Source organism: Drosophila biarmipes, chromosome X (assembly GCF_025231255.1).
Source record: "Drosophila biarmipes strain raj3 chromosome X, RU_DBia_V1.1, whole genome shotgun sequence".
Taxonomy (NCBI): Eukaryota; Metazoa; Arthropoda; class Insecta; order Diptera; family Drosophilidae; genus Drosophila; species Drosophila biarmipes.
Genome location: NC_066611.1, coordinates 25,507,090 through 25,525,114, shown reverse-complemented (window position 1 = coordinate 25,525,114; position 18,025 = coordinate 25,507,090). Strand labels below are relative to the sequence as shown.

Below are 18,025 nucleotides of genomic sequence, written 5' to 3'. Positions count from 1 at the left end.
ATAGAATGTCCCGTAAATGACCAATTAAAACCTAAAGATTCATTCAAAGCCGACTTTCAATGTGCAGACGTTCTTACGAAATTTTATAGTTTACAAACTGGTTTAAGCCCCAACTTGGGGAGATGTGAAAACTGCCTTCAAAGCATATTGTCCAAGCATAAAATTGTGTACAGAGCGCTCCACAGAGAACGAATCATGGCTTGATTCTCGGAATGACCTCCTGCGGAATTGAGGAGGCGGATGGATAAAACATGGGGAGGTTCTGTTCAGACTTTGTTTACCACATACCTTCAGCTCGGACTAACCGGGTTTATACTTCAATCTCTACACAACACCACCCATCTGCTAACCATCTAACCACCTCCACAACCATTTCGGTTGTCTGTCAAAGATTTATTTTGTGCAGCAAACGTGAGCAAAACGTACTCGACTCAAATTTATGTATGCAATACGCATTTGGAGCTTTGTGGTCCCAATTCCAAAAGCCCTTCAATATGCCACTCGGCACCCGGTGCTCAGTGCTGGGTGCTCGGTGCTTGTCGGCACCCCTCAAAAGCCCTGAACACCTAAGGGCAGCCCATCCAGACCATCCAGCCAGCCGACATGTCAGCGTTGATTATGGCCCAAGGCGACTTAAGATAAGCATCAAGCTGCGAAAAGTGTTATAACTATTAGACACAAAGCAAGTGACTGCAAGAAAGGGAAGAATATAGGGGGAAAGGAAAGGAAAAACTGGCTTAAATCGTCTTTTATCAAAGGCATCGCATTTTTATGACCAGAAGGTCTGTAGGTTGCACCTCAAATAAACTCCTTGATTTGACCAGCACAAGAACACATCAATATTTATACAGGCATATCTGCGTTATACACACAAAAAAGTTATTTTCTTTCCTATTTAAAACCGTTGATATGGTCTCGTTTTGGTTTTGTTTACTATTTAATAGGTGAACTACTATTAACATTAAACCCTTCAGGTCATGTGAGTATTTTGTTAATGCAATAGTATATAATTCATAAACTAACTAAAATAGTTGAATAGTAAGTGAAAGAGAAACATGGGTTGGAAAAATAAAAAATAAGTGTAATCGATGGGTTGGGCCCATTCCGCCATCTTTATACTGTTATTATTATAGTAACAAGTTACGTACGACTAACTATTCAATCCTTAATTCGATAGGTTGAACCAATTTTACTATTATACTCGTCAGTCTTGCCAACGAGTTTCTTTATGTGTACAATGTCCATATATAGGTACATATATATAGAAGATTGTTCGTGGTTCTTTGGCATAAAAAATAATAATAATATTTATGTGTCGATCGCATGAAATGTGCTGTATAAATTTATCCAAGCTCCAGTTCAGTGCATTTACTTTCTTTTTATGGTCATAAAAAAAGAAAGGGGGTTGGGCAGGTGCTAGTAGAAGCAAGTTGAGATTTTCGGGGTGGCGCAGGCAGAGCCGTGTGTTTATTGCAAACTGTCACAATATTTCGGAGAACGCGGGGACACACACACGCACACACATCTATCGTGGGCCCGAGAAAAATTGACAGGAAATAGTAAATGGAAATGTGAATGTCAAATACGTCTTCGTGATTCGAAGCGAGTGGGTCCTTTGGCCAAGAAGCTGTCTGCGGGAAATTTCCTTCGCCACCGAACCGATAAAATGATGACAGAATCCTAAATTCATGGAAATTTGCCAGCACCCGGAGTTTTTTGCTGGCAACACCATTGCTGCGATAACCCCAAAAATATCCGTCCCACGCGCCGCACAAGAAGGGTCATCGAACGCATATATTCCATATCCTGGTTGGGTATGGTTTCCCCCATATCACCGTTTGTGGTCAGCGGAATTTTTTAGCAGAGATTTACATATACCTGGGCTAATAAAATAAGTTGGAGTACATACATACGAATTGCCAATTGGCGCCATAAAATCATACATTATTTAATCAGCTTTACTGGGGTGAATTGATTTAGCTTTGCACACACACTAGTCTGCCCGAAAGTGCCAAAAAATATCAATACCAAATGATTTTACAAATAAAACGTACAAAATGGGAAAAAGAATTAAGCTTTTTATGTTTGATAGCTTAAGGCTCAATATTTAAGCAAACATAATCACTCCGAAACTGAGTTACAATTTAGGTTTGTATAGCAAGTTATTCTTTCAAAATGTTTCGCAAAGCTGATTTGGAAAGATAAACCAAAGGGTGGTCATAGAAATATGAGCCTTAAAAAAAAGAGGATTAAATAAACTAAACAATCATATAAATAAAATTGGAATGTAACCGCTGTGGATTCAGTTATTAAAAATTATCTCTAGCTCACTTAATATTGTATGTTAAAGTGGGGTCAAAAACATCATTCTAGCAAATCCCTAAAATTATGCCGTTTTTTGCAAAATAGCGTAGATAAACTTTTGAAATGACCCGACGCTTGATCCACCTCACATTGTTGAGATACACTATCTTTAAATATTTATATTTTAAAGGAGTATTTTTGTATTTAGGAGTATTATTAATTTATTTTGAATTTTAATATTTTGAGTTTTCCTTTAAACAACTTTTGCAATTCCAAAACTGAACCGTATTCAATACGTACTTTAAATATTTATATTTTAAAAGAACATATACAGTTTAAAGTCAATTCTAAGTAGCGGTCCATGGTTTATTTCTTTTTTTACTGTGTTTCGCACAGGAACCCACCAACTTGTCTCCGGAGATGGGTATCCAAACCGGTGGAAGTCGATAGCAAAAGCAGGCAGCAGGGAAACACCGATGCAGACGACGATGGTGTTGCTCTGTGGCACTGGAGTTGCTATATGCCATATCGTCGGAACCGAAACACTTTTGCCCAGAAGGGGATGCGAATAAAGAGATTGGGGATTGCGTGGATGGAGTTGGGTTAGCGAGCATCTGCCTATTATAATTTTGTGCGCATAAAACTCAAATATTTCTGTTTTGCCACCAGAACATTTTGTTGTGTTCATTCCTCCGCCGCCAATAAAAAAAATGGGGAAAACCAATATACAAAATTTAACATATGTGCGATGTGAACGATTCTTTTAAGAGCCAACAAAAACAGAGGGTCAAATGGACCTCAAGCAATTTAGTATAGCCCTTGGCAGGCTGACCATAATATAAAGTTGTAAAATAAAAAGAATCTTTCACCAACTGTTAATCAAATTCAGTTTATAAAATCTACTCCCAAATCTAGCTCTAATTCTCTTCTCGACGTCTATTTGGCTTAGTATTCCCTTCACGTTTTCGCCTACAGCTAATTATGTTTTGTCTCCACTGCGTCAATAAAATGTTAATGAAATTTACTCACTGAAAGTATTAACTTTGTACAGCGCCTTTTTTAGTTGAAGGTTCTAATGGTCAATGGCCAATAAGAGGGCATTTCTAATTTCCTGACTCCCCCCTCGTAGGCAAACATTACATTTGATTGTTATTTTTCTCAACGCCAAGTGCCCAAACAGAAACGAAATCCGAAGCAGGCCTACAAGAACGAAAATTCAAAACTGGAAAAGGAAAAACAGTAGCAGAATCAGAATCAGAAAAAAACAAAAGGCAGCGGTTGCCGAGCAAAACAAAAGAAATGACTCCCGTTGTTTGGACTGCATACAAATTTCGCATTAGCCCCGGCAACATTTCTCCGGGGGTAATGGAGTTCCGCTTTCATCTGGCTCCTTTTTGTAATGGCCCACATATATACTTGTATATATACACGATGTATTGGGTGGAGTGGGTGGAAGTGGGCGTTGAAGGAGGCTGGCAGACGTTCATTTACACATCCATTCGGCCCTCATTCATACTTCAATTTGGTTTGGACTCTTGTATAAAATTTCATTAATTTCCAATCGCCGGGCGCGGTTTGCATTATTATGAGCCGGGGTGAGATGGGGGAACCACCTCGTCGATATGGTTCTTTTTTCTGTATGTACACAGTATACCACAACATAGTGGAATGTGCAGCCAGCCACCCCCGACGGCCACTCACCCTAAACGAGACATCTTGACGACGCATTTCGGCTTGTTCTCCACACATCCAGTGCTCAATGTGCAGTATTGTGAGTACAATATAGGGCGAAGGCGATGGCGATGGCGATGACGATGTCGATGTCGAGTATTTCCAACCCTATAAACTCCACACAATTCAATCGTTTTAATATGCATGAAAAATTGGTTCCTTCTGTTCTTAGTCCCTATGCTTTTATATGGGAAATGTTTAAGATACAGCATAATCTATCTGTAAGACAAAACAACTAGATTGGGTTTTAAAAATGTTTTTTTTCTGATGCCGAATACAACACAAAACAGTCCAACGATTTCGTTTTAATAAGCATGGAAAATTCGTTCCTTCTATTCTCAGTTCCCATGATGTGATCCTATATAGTTTGTTCTACTACATGTGAAAAATTTTAGTTTTTCTCGATTACAATAGGCATGTTCTGAAACCCTATAAAATTTCTAGAGTTATGAAGTGTTATTGAACACGATTTCGTTTCAATATTCATTTTTGTTTTAGTATAAATGTTAATGGCTGACATGTTCTTGTATAGCATGTTCTACACTAGAGATAAAAATGGGATTGGCCAAATTGAATTTGAAGCAGGTTATCAGGCCTTTAAAAATCTGCATCTATAGGTAGCTTCTTTTTAAGGTTGTGACGGTTCTCAGGCCTGGGAATGGCTGTAGCCCGTGCCCATCACAGCCCATTGAACAAGTATCTTATTTTTTCTTACATTTCGCCTAGTTTTCATATCAATTTCATTTAAGGCTTGAATGTGTTGGGCAGAATGAAAAATGGGCTTTTATCCTTGCCATCTGACTCCACAGTTGATTATTTGTTGACCCATGGCTTTTGGCCCTTCGAGGAAGTCATATGTACATGTCTACATATTGTAATTCTTTTCTGTTTAATTTCGGAGGCTCTAATACCACCACTTGGGCACACCTAACACCCTTTCCATTTCCTATTTCTCTTAGTTATTTCAGGGCCGCCACCCAAGGGGGAGGGATGCCATTAGAAAAGCGTGGGGTTTCGTTTGGGAACGTTTTGGCTCTTAAGAAGCTAAAGTCTCACGACTTGATCCGAAACCTCCTCCTTCCTTCTAGCAACATGTTTTCGAAGGCAGAGAGCTTGTTGCTTTCCCCTCAAAAGTCTCCTCCTGCCGCATGACCTTGTTTTAAACAACATTTTCGTAGCCACTTGCCTAGCTCTCCGACCGTTCAATAATGCCTATTTGGCAGGCACATCACGTAATTCTAATTTAAAAATTACAAGCCTTGCTTGGCAGCCGGTATCACGCGTTTTGATAAGGCCCTGTCACATATGCATGTATGTATGTACTTTTCCCTTACCAAACTCCTTGGATTAGCGCCGTTTATTACCTGGAAACACGTGGGAAGTTTACTTTAATTACGAGAAACCTCGTCTGACAATAAACAGCAAGAAACATACGAGTCAATCAAAACATAATGAAATAATTAATATTAAAATGATTTACCTGAGTGGTGTTGAAGCAGCTCAGCATTTCAATAATTGCTTTAGTTTTTGTAATTGCTTCCAATTGTTAGGGAAAATATATGCGTAATTATCAAGGAAGGCCTAAAAATAAATTAAAACGATTTTATTAATATTTCAGTAAGCTTGGACAAAGTTATGCAGATTTCTGTACATTATTAGTAACCTATATATTAACATTTACTGAAAAAAATTGGTCTTACAATTTTTATTTCCATCCCTTTTCTTTTTTCTGCACCGCAGATTACCTGGTAGAAAGGGCTCTTTTAGTGCGCTTTCGAACTCCAAAAGGCGTATCCCCATTTCACGCGGTGCACTTTCAAGAGAGCACTTAAGGCCGTTGGGTGCACTTCTTTTGGTAATGCACCGGATGCTAAGCCCCAATTAGAGCACAGCGTAATTTTGTGAATTTTCGCCTAGCACTTGCGAATTAATTAGTTTCGAGTAACTAGCGATTTTTGAAATGGTAGGTGTTGCTCTCGGGCTGACAAACCAAACAAAAATCAAATAATTTAAGCCAAAGGGGTAAACATAACATTCATCATTTGATTGTGGTTAATGGCTGCCACATTGATTATTAAATTCGCAAATAAAAGCAACCGCAAATTCCTCAGATAAATTAATAACATATGCTTAATTCAAGAGGAATCCCTTCAGATTGAGGTCCGATTCGGGAACTGGATGCCATTGGATAAAGACATTTCGTAGCTAATTGAATACATTATTCATACAATTTTTGTTGCTCACGACACCTACCCAATAAAATTTTACTCCAGAAAAGTGACTTGTAATTGACAAAATGAGTATTTTTATCGTGTCACTGGCAGCATGTGCTTATGGCGAATAATCGTATGTCTGCAGGTCTCTATTATACACCCCACCTATTAAGCACCGCTTCCGAGACCCTAACTTTGTTGAGTTGGGCGAAAAAAATGTGCGTTGGTGAGATTTGGATGAGATGGGCAGAGATGAGCGCTGACGAACGGGGGCAAAAAATTTAATTTTACTTAAATCTTTCTTTCAATTAAAAGTTTTAATTGATTTTCCGTATATTCATGCACACATGCACAAATTGTGGGTGCGTGTCCAACAGTGCGTGTGTGGGTTCGCGCTTACCTGCTGCCGGTAATTAATAATGAATATGTGAATCGAGCGTGAGAAAAGTTAGTTTTAAGGAACTTTTATTGATAATGCTCGAGTGTTTCATATTTGTTTGAGCAACGCGTTCGATAATTTTCCTAATAATGCCTTTGTAGAGGATAAGATAACTTCGGACAGGGGTTTGCAAGCAAGAGATTCCCAACTTTATAATGCGAAACAACAAAATTCTACCGATACAATTATTGCTATGATGAAATTATGCACACTCACAAATTTCGTAAATAAAATAGTATTTTTTACCAATAAAAGTAGATTGAGAAAATAATACTTAAAAACTGCTGAATAATAACTTCTACTGATCTATCGATTTTTAGTATTACTAAATTCAAGATATTTGTACGGAAAAGTGGGTAACTAAAAAAGTATCTACGAGATTTTTCGCACTGCATTCGAACTTGCTTCATCAAACTTCAACTCGAGCCGCAAGCCTGAGCCCGAACTGCAACCGTCCAACCAGGTTTGACCCGATCACGAGAAGTGACCAAGACAGACCAGAGAGAGCACCAGAGCAGAGCGAATGGAGAGCACAAAAGGAGTAAACAATGATGGAGAACGCCAGCACAAAGCAGAGCGAAGAACAGAAAAGTACAAACATCGGGAAAAGTAAAAAAGTAAGAAAAGTAAAGAATAATACTCGCAGAATGGGTGAACGACTTATACAAGCACTTCTTAAAATCCCATAACGAAGCCGAAATAATGCAAAAACCCATGAAAGGGTGGGGGCTTTGGAAGCCAAGACTTTCAAGGCAAATACACACAGAACTTGCAGGGTGACGATTGGAAAACCCTGTTCTGCAGCTCAGAATAGACAACCGACTGGATGAAACGCTTTCACAAAGGGGACATTTTTATACACCTTGTTATCTCTCATTTTATTTTTACTCCGACTTATCTCCCCTTGGCGAGCCCCAACTGCAGTTTCCACCCAACGTTTATTTATCATCACACTCGATATCATTTATACAGCTGATAAGGAGGAAGCACCCCTGGCGATACAAAGAATATACTTGTAAAGCTTATTGAAAAAGTTTAAGTTTTTAGCTTTAAAACAGCAATAAAAGAAATACACATATAAGTCTTGTTGGAAACTTCTGGGAAACTTGAATAACCTTTGCAAGGTTTGAAAGGTGAACAGTACTACCTCCTCACAGCACGATAACAATTTGGGTCATGGTGAAGTACTAGAGGTAATAAATTACTAAATGATCAAATTGCCAGGTTGAACATTAATTCTTTGCTTTGATTTTTCAGCAAGAGTACCACTTAGAGTGCAGCGTAGCATAGCTTATAGTTTTTCTGAAACATCGTTTTCGCGCATTTTTTTGACAGACATCATAACGTGTCCCCATTCTGCGCATTATTTCGATTTGTCAATCGGTTTAGGCACCCGGAGATGCTATCTCAATTTGTATTCTTCGGATGTCCTCCTTTTTGACGGCCGCTTCCTTTGGCCGAAAGAGTGTTTCAAGTATTTTTGGGAACGAAGCTGGTTCTTGGCACTATTATTATCGCGTGATTTCGATCAGCAAGACGACGGAGGAAATGAAGAAAGATGGCCAAGCTGTTCTCTCCACTCGCTGCCCCAATGCTAAAAGCACACAGTAACCACAGGCAATCCTCTATCGTCTCTGCAACATCTCACGGTCTCAGTTGAAACTTGGGATTTCTCAGCTTCTTTCCTTTCCTTGTGCTGTTTGGTGGACCCAACTTTATTTGAAACTCCACTCCACTTCATCCGCATCCGCGTCCAGGTCCAGAGAGCTCTGCCTTTCCGCTTGGGCCGTAATTGTTGTCAAAACGAGTTTTCGATGAAGCGTTCGGGTTGCTCTGGTTGTTGCTGTTTTACTGCCAGCGAAGTGACCGTTGCCGCTGTTGTTTTTGCCGTGAGCGCTGCCTACGTTAGACTTCACTACAGCTAACCCAAACTCCAAAACATAACTTAACGCGAACTCGAGCATATGGAAGACAAGGAACAACGTACACACAAAAAACTATTGGGTAGCAATGACTAACATACTTTCCCAGCAGCAAAACACATACACTTCACAATTTGACGGTAGGCGGTACATTTAAACAATAACCAAAGTGTTTAAGTGGTGCTCCCCCTGCATCGTTTGGTTACAACTTTACCTAAAAACAAGGTATCTATAATTGCAAACCTTAAAATATGAGTAAGCCAGGATAACCACCATGTACAAGAGGTGCAACATTTGGCCCCAAAAACATTTAAACCTGAAAACAATACTAATCTCAGCAGTCAAATGAAAAATAAATTCAACTATTAAACAAGGCCTCTCATAACTAATTACAGCATGGACATTTGACCTCTTTTAGGGCTTTTTATGATTGCCCTGAGAAACACTTCAGTGCTTTGCAAAATACACTTGGTGTGGGTAACAATGCCTCTGCGAAAGGTCTAAATGATATATTCTGTGCAGCACTTAGATCTCATATGCGAAGCGGAATGCTTCGTTCACATATGTGCACAAATGCGACGGGGGTGCTGATGCATCGTCTGCCCTCCACTTTGGGTGAATTCTAGGGTGACTTTCGTCCAATTCTCATTCAATGACCTCAGAGGTACGACTGGTTTGATATATTCCGTTTGCGGACGATTGTGCCTTGGGAAGTCAACAAATTTTCGATAACGTTTGTGGCAAGTGAGTGAGCCGGCGGATCAAAAAACACAGGGACACTTAGTTGCAAACGGGCAATGTTTGAAGAATGCTCGACTTCGGGTCATTGCCCTGACGCGATTAATAATCGAGGATGCTTTACCTAAAAAGTTTAAAGTACGTTTGATGCCCTGAGGCTTTTAAGCTTTATCCGGCGAGTTTTACTCAAGCCACTTGGAACAGGCAACAAAAGCTTTGACTCATCAGAAAATACAAAGGTAATTGAAAACGATAATCCTCATCGAAATCCCTCCTGGCCAATTTTAATTATAATGCTACAATGTCCCTATTTAAGTCATCTTTGCTTGATGTGATTGGCCACCTTATTTTGGATAAGGAATCGTTCATAGAACATTTACAATTGCAGAAATCGTAAGGGACCTATAAGTTTACATAAGTACACCGAACGTCTTTTGGCCAGAGAGAAGCGTAACTGTCTTATTTTCTATCATATTTATTGTTTTAGGTAGATGCCTCTTAACAGGTCAAATGAAATAGGACGGAAATACATTTTTTATTTCGTTGGTAAACTTGACCCTACAGTTTTTTTGTGTGCACGTTCTTTTTCTTATTGGTATCCATCGCTTCCAGGCCGCAATATGGCTTTGCTGTTTTTCCTGCTAATCGCTTTGTTTTTAGGTTTTCTCGGCTATTTTGCTCTTCTTCTTTTGCCTGCAGTTCTTATTCGCATTCGCCCAAAGGATACGGAACGGGAAAGGAAGTTGACTTCGGCACGCCGAAGTTTGTATACCATTGCAGTTAAAATAAACAATCAATTATCAATATTAGTAAAACCATGTTACCAATGAGACTTTTCCAAAAATAGGTGTACAACTAAAATCCTTTCAGGTTAGGCACCACAATTAATGTATAGTGGTTACCTTTAAACAAGAAAGGAAGGTAACTTCGGCAAGGCGAAGTTTGTGTACCCTTGCAGTTTTATGAAATAATCAACGTTAGAAACACCATGTGAAATTTTCAGGGACTGTTGCTTGAGTGATATTAAAAATTATTATAATTATTATTATAATTATTTCATTATTTCTCTAACCGTTTCTTTGAGAGCTATATGTTAGAGTCGTCCAAGTTTTATTAATTTTAATTCGAAATTCTTAACAATTTAAATAATTATATTCCCAATATTATAAGATAATATTTGAAAAAGCATCAAAGTTATAATCTTACAACCCATGGTGTAATGCAATGCGAAATCCATAGAAGTTATTTCCAAGCTTAATGGACGGACGGACGGACGGACGGACAGACGGACGGACAGATAGACGGACAGACGGACGGACAGATAGACGGACGGACGGACGGACGGACAGACGGACAGACGGACGGACAGACGGACGGACATGGCTAGTTATGCTGATCAAGAATATATATACCTTATGGGGTCGGAAAAATCTACTTCAGAGCGTCGCAAACTTCTGACTGAAATCATCATACCCACTGCAAGGGTATGAAAATTCGTGAAAACAAAAATCTGCCGCGCCAAAAACAACACACAACGCACAAATGTATGTCTGTATGGCCCACGCACTCTCACATACCAGCACCAGGGCAATCGCACCCGCAGACACACACATTGACGGTTCCGCAGGCGACTAACTGTACTGCATGGCCAACCAAAAAAAGAAAAACTAAAAAACAAGGGCTTTTCTATTCTCAGCTAAGTTTTCCCTTCTGTTTTCTGTCTTCTAATTTCCGTTGTTCGGGCTTTGTCCTCTTGTTTTTTGTTTGTTTGCTGGCTTTGCGTTTTCTTAATTTTTGGCAACGTCAATTACACGCGAAACTTCTTGCCCGAGTGCTTAATCCCTAACAGGTAGCCACAGTCTGGATTAACCCTCCAGTGGACATATTTGACATATTTTCTTGGATACCTTGTCCTTTTGAAAAAAATGCTTATTGATTGCATTTAACTAACCTATTGCAAGTTGAAAAGAAAAACAACAATGATTATCTGATCCTCCAATAAAAATGTATCCTTTATAAACATTTGATAATGAAAAACTTTAATCTATTCAATTTTCAACAAAGCGAAAATGTTATATACAAAGTGTAGTTTATACAATAATCTTAACATAAAGGCCGAATGTTTCTCTTTATAATTTTATCCGATGAAGATCGCTTATGAAATAATCGTATTTTTTAACATTATATATATATTTTGTATTTATATTAAGACTAATAAGAAATGGATCTTCGCTCTTTGAACATTCGATTAAGGATTTTAACTTTATTTATTGAAACATAATTAAATAAATTTTTTAAATTGATCTTGAACAAAAGAGAACGCTACAGTCGTGAGAGAGATATACAAGTAGCAAAGCGTATGTTCCACTCTTATTACTATTTTTGTAAAGGATTCAAAAATGTAGGTTAAGTTTGGTTTGTAGGTTTAAGTTTCCAAAATTTCAGCGTTCATACGGACGGACAAACAGACTGAGAGACGGACATGGGTAGATCGCATCGGCTAGTGATCCTGATCAACAAAATATATGTATACCTTAGTAACGGGCATCAAATTGATAGACATTGATAAATAAAACACACTCTTATTACTATTTTTGTAAGGGATTTAAAAATGTAGGTTTAGTTTGTTGTCTGCCGAAACAATCTTGCGATGCGCACGAAGCTCAAGAACCCGTATGGCAAATCCAAAATTGCTAGCTTTATGGCTTCCCAAATTTCAGCGTTCATACGGACGGACAAACAGACTGAGAGACGGACATGGATAGATCAGATCGGCTAGTGATCCTGATCAACAAAACATATGTATACTTTAGTAGCGGGCATAAAATTGATAGACATTGATAAATAAAACACACTCTTATTACTATTTTTGTAAGGGATTTAAAAATGTAGGTTTAGTTTGTTGTCTGCTGAAACAATCTTGCGATGCGCACGAAGCTCAAGAACCCGTATGGCAAATCCAAAATTGCTAGCTTTATGGCTTCCCAAATTTCAGCGCTCATACGGACGGACAACAGACTAAGAGACGGACATGGGTAGATCGGATCGGCTAGTGATCCTGATCAACAAAATATATGTATACCTTAGTAACGGGCATAAATTTGGTGTCTTTGGTCTTGTTTTAACCTCTGTGTAACATAGGGTTAATCGCAAGTTGGATCTGATCGGTGGGGAGTTTACGGGCTTTTGCGGTTAATGGCTTTGACCCGAAGACCGCACTTCTCATATGCATGCGCACATGTGTAATGTAACCATATGTATTTTTTTTGCTGCGCTGTCTCGCTCCTAGCTTCTCCTTTCTTTTCTTTCTCTCGGAAACGCAAATGATGCAGTCCGTTTGATTCATTTGACATTACAACTGCTGCAGCTGCACTTTACTGTTGTTGTTGTCGCTGGCGATGCTGCATTTTGCTTCAGTTTCAGTTTCCATGTTTTTCCAAGCTGTTGTTGCTGTTGTTGTCTTTGCAGGTAAGTCGAAGATGAGTGTCGAACCGGTTCAACTGGTACAAACACACAGCACACACACACTGGCACACTCGGCCAGTACTTGCACTCGCTCACCGCCTCTGTCTCCCTCTCTTTTGCACACAAACACTCCACTCACTTAGTGCACTCTCTCGCTCTCGCTCTCGCTCTCCTCTTTCTTTACCTCTCGCTTTGTGTTGATCTCTGGGCTCTCCGTACTCCGCTATTTCCACGTATAGTCGCCTTTGGGCGGGGGGTGGAGTAAAGGTGGTTGGGGGTCGGGGGCGGAGGGACAATATTCACGCTCACTTGCAAGTAACCGAAAAAAAAGAATGTGATTAATGCACTCGCGGGCCGCAACACCCTCGTGTTGGTTTTTTCTTCTTTTAATAACACTCGACGCACGCGGCGGCACACTCGACTCGCGACTTTTCGTGTTTCGCTTTCGTGTTTTTTCCGCTGGCCATCAATTGGCGGCAAAGGCAAATGCAGGCGAGGAAAAGCCAGAGGCCAGAGGCAACTTCCCGCACTCGGCGCGACTGCGACTCTTATTGTGCGTGTGTGTGTGTGCTGCGGGGGTGGTGCGCTCGACGCTCAACGCTCGACGTTCGCCTGTTCGACTGGCCACACTTGACAACCTTCGCGACCGGCGTTTGGAATCACACTGCTCGCCCGCAAAACAAAGGTTTCGCCTGCACGCGTTGCGAGCGCGGCGATACTATCGCAACCACTATCGCATGTTGCGGCCACCACCAGCGACCGTCGAACTCGCCCGCTCGCTCACTCTCTGCGTCCCCTACACCTTTTCACAGAGACCTCAGAATGCAACATTATGTTACCGTGCACTGTGGGGAGAGTCAGTTCTGTGCATCAACTCGAATTGGTAAAATTAAAACAGAAACTAACATGAGGTAAGGCTTGATGATAAAAAAATTTTTTTTTTTTAATTTCAAAAATTTGTATTTTGAAAAGTTTTGAGCAATATTCATAAACGATTCTCCATTTGATTGGTCGTTTTGTGCACCTTTGAACATAAAACAACTATGAAATTAAATTGTTATCCTTTTTGTAATCCCTAAAATTGTCAGCTCATGAAGAGTTTTTGAAGTCAGCCATGAATATCACGCATGGCGTATGCTAACATGTTAGGTAAATGCAGAATCCAAACATGTGCTACGTGCGACTTGCGAGGCAGATCTGTTTGAGAGCACACCGAGCCGCATCGAACCGGACTAAGCCGGGTCGAATGCAACGTGCTCGATGTCCCTGCAAGCAATCCGATGAAAAAACTATCGTATGACAAAAAGACATTTTTCAAGAACAAAATATGTCAGAAAAAACATATTTTCCGAATTACGTCTGGATGCTAAATAAAAAATAGAAATAAGCCTGAAAAATATTTTGTTTTGGTAAGTAGTCTATTTTTTTAATTATATTTTGAACGTATATGCCGTATATGTCATGTCGTCATTTCAAATAAGATAGAAAGTACAATACTTGCCGTGAAAGTCAAGACAAAATCAATATTTAATGTACTCTACTTGAATGTCTAAATGTTTTATAGCAAACAATAAATAATATAATTTCTTTGTTTTTATTAGAAGCAGATCTTATTGATTTTCCATTTTACGGAACCAGAAACTAATTAAATGGCACGAAAAAACGTCCAAGGACCATGGCTACAACTCGTAAAAGCATTACTAAATGTACAGTAAAACAAATAACAAAAAATGAAAATATTGATAAATATGTAAACATAAATTACTATTAAACATTTTAGGGTTGGGAAAAAGTCTTCAAGATATCTTTTTCTAGTGCGATAAACGCAATTCTGACATCCAGGGGACTTTCAACTTCAACTTCCTAAGGCACTAAATAGTATATTCCGCAATGGAAATTGCTTGCTGGGATGGACCGAAACTTCACAACACTTTGAAAAGCAAATTGTAAATTTTTGTTATTTTGGGGCCTCAATTATTTTTCAGACAAAGAACAAAAATAAAGTTTACTTTTCATGAACAATTATACTTTTTGTTTTAAAAATAAAAAATAATGATTCTCTTAAGGGGCATACATAGTTTTACTATGTATACAGAACTATTTATATTACTATATACTATTTCAAAAGACAGCTTTATGTATTTTTTCAGAACTTTTTCTGCAATTCATTAATTCTTGAGACATTTAATCTCCATGTGAAAGTGGAGTACCTAAATGAGTTTGTGGTTGAATTCTCTAATTGAATTGTAGGTCAAAACTTTTCCTTTAATCGAGTGCCAATATTTTAGACCATTTTCTTGCTCAAATTTTCCCTTTTTCCTATGGCTTTTAGAAAGGAAACACCAAACCTGCCGTTCTGGATCGCATAACGTAAGTGATTGGATACCAATTTAGACTTGGGATACCTCTATGAATTTGTGGTTGAGTTTTCTAATATTCTACATTAAAACCTTTAAAGGGGGGTCAAAATGTTAGACCATATTCATGTACGGTTTTTTCGTAAATCCATTGGCTTTCAGAAAAGGAACACCAAAACTGCCCTTCTAAATTTAATAAATTCATAATTGGATCCGATTTCGATGTGGGATACCTCTATGGGTTTGTGGTTGAATTCTCTTACAATCTACATTCAAATATTTATATTCCAAGAGGGTCGAAATTTTGGCCCATTTTCATGTTCGATTTTTCCGTATTTCCCATCGGTTTCAGAATGGGACTCAAAACTGAACTTCCAAATTTTATAACTTCAGTTAATGAACTCCGATTTCGATGTGGGATACCTCTATGAGTTTGTGGTTGAATTCTCTAAAAATCTGCATTCAAATATTTATTTTCTAAGAGGGTCGAAATTTTAGCCCATTTCATGTTCGATTTTTCCGTATTTCCCATCGGTTTCAGAATGGGACTCAAAACTGAACTTCCAAATTTTATAACTTCAGTTAATGAACTCCGATTTCGATGTGGGACACCTCTATGAGTTTGTGGTTGAATTCTCTAAAAATCTGCATTCAAATATTTATTTTCTAAGAGGGTCAAAATTTTAGCCCATTTTCATGTTCGATTCTTCCGTATTTCCCATGGGTTTCAGAATGGGACCCAAAACTAAACTTCTAGATTTCAGAACTTGAGTAATTGGATCCCGATTTAGACGTGCGATACCTCTATGAGTTTGTGGTTTAATTCTCTAATATTGTACATTAAATTTTGTCTTTTATACGAAGTTCAACATTTTAACCCATTTTCATGTCCTATTTATCCGTATTGCCAATGGCTTTCAAAATGGGAACCCAAAACTGACCTTCTAAATTTCACAACTTGAGTAATTGGATCCCGATTTAGATGTGGGATATCTCCATGAGTTTGTGGGTGAATTCTCTAATATTCTACATCATTTTTTTATACGAGGGTAAAAATTTGAACCCGTTTTCATGTTCGATTTTTCCATAATTCCATTGGGTTTCAGAAAGAAAACCCCAAAACTGCCCTTCTTGATCGCATAACTTTGGTTATTGGATCCCGATTTATACGTGCGACATCTCTATGAGTTTGTGGTTTAATTCTCTCAATTGATGGTAAAAAATGTAGCCCTTTTTCAATGGCTTTCAAAGAAGAACCCCAATACTGCCCTCCTTGATCCCATAACTTAAATAATTGGATCTCGATGTGGGATGCCTCTTTGAGTTTGTGATTCAATTCTCTAATGGTCTATACCAAAATTCAACCCAGATTTACGATACCTTTATGAGTTTGTCTCTGAATTCCCTTATGTTATACATACAAATTTTTTTTTAACCGAGAGTAAAAACATGATTCGAAAAAGTTTACAGAATAAAAACAGGTTTTTGGGTAAATGTTAAGTAAAGAATATTTCGGATGTATATGGGTCGGTTAAAAAATAAAAGTCTAGCATTTTCAAGCTCTACTTGGGTTTCTTAAGCCTTTACAAATACTAAAAAGCTTATCAGCTTTAGATGTGAAAAAGCGGCTTTCAGGAGAGCTTTAGTGAGCTTAAAAGACGAAAGAAGCAGCCCGATGTATGAGCAACGTTTAAAGCTGGAGTTTTCTATACATTTTCCGATAAGGACCCATAAATGTATTTTCTGGGACAATTGGAAAAATATGACATAAAAAGCTTGCGATATAAAAATTTCAGATGGTTTTAGGACATCATTAGTTTTATGGCATTTTATACATGGTTTTTTTATGGTCAGAATTCATAACATTTATTTTATGAATATAAATTTTCGTGGTAAAAGACTCGAAATACATAATTTTGGTTTTTGGTGCTGGAACTATACATTTGGTTGACAACTGTAGAGTGTCATACATTTTAAAAGCTTTGAGGAGAATAAACTTTTTGTGGGACCTGTGCTACGTTTATTAATTTCATTGTGGATTCCGTTGGTTGCCAAGAAATGCGTATAACAGCTTTCAGGGGTAATGTTTTTGAGGTACACACCATTGAAATAGATACATATGAAACAAATTTTGGGAATACAATTAAGGATAGATAGTTTTAGGGATCTAATAGTTTAAAAATCTAGTGAAATTATTATTTATTCTTAAAATCTGGCCCCATAAAATATATAAATTCTTGGTCAAGTTCCCTAGACAACGAGTCAATCTAGCAATATTTTTCTGCTCGTCTCTCTGTATAGAAGCTAGAATTTTAAGATTTGAAAGGAGATTTTCTGGCTTCCTGCGCCTACAAACGGCCAAAACACTTAAATTGGCCGTTATATTAAAGGTGCCATAGAAATCACAGAGCGTTGATTGTGTTTGAGTTTCGTGTGTATCAGTACAAATTTTACACATTTATGTTCTTTCTGCAAGTGTACCATACCCGTAAAGCGTTGACAGAAAGTTGACTTTCCACCTGACAAAACTTCCTGTCTGGGCAGGACTACCAATTCCCCTCTAAGCTACCTGATTAATCGTTTGACATTCGTTTAATTAGATTGTTTTTGAAGGGGTAAAGTATGTCTAGTTTCTGGCAACAGATATTTTGCCTGTCCCCAAGGGGACAGGACAAAATTTCCATTGGCATTTTCACCATTTCCATTGGCAGCGGGATAACAACAAACGAATCTGCTCTGGACTGGAGACCACGTGGTGCCCTCCAGTGCATCCTTAACATTAATCAACAAAAGGCAGTTGTACACACTACCCTATTTGTTTACTTTTCATAACATTCGCGTTCCGGCAAGGCGTGC

The 18,025-nt window shown here is 38.5% G+C and overlaps 1 protein-coding gene across 5 annotated transcripts in view; it reads right to left on the bottom strand.

Moving 5' to 3' along the window:
- Positions 1 to 13,465, bottom strand: part of LOC108024267 (uncharacterized) — a 104,912-nt gene extending 91,447 nt beyond the window's left edge. For 3 of the 5 annotated variants that reach the window (XM_044093589.2, XM_044093594.2, XM_050885993.1), the window contains exons 1-2: positions 12,997 to 13,465; positions 5,516 to 5,616 (exon numbers count right to left, since the gene is read on the bottom strand). The gene's annotated coding sequence lies outside the window, so the exon portion shown is untranslated. Of the gene's footprint in view, positions 1 to 5,515; positions 5,617 to 12,429; positions 12,940 to 12,996 lie in introns of those variants that run through there. The other 2 variants (XM_044093590.2, XM_050885994.1) reach the window with 1 other exon arrangement.
- Between the last annotated feature and the right edge of the window lie 4,560 nt (positions 13,466 to 18,025).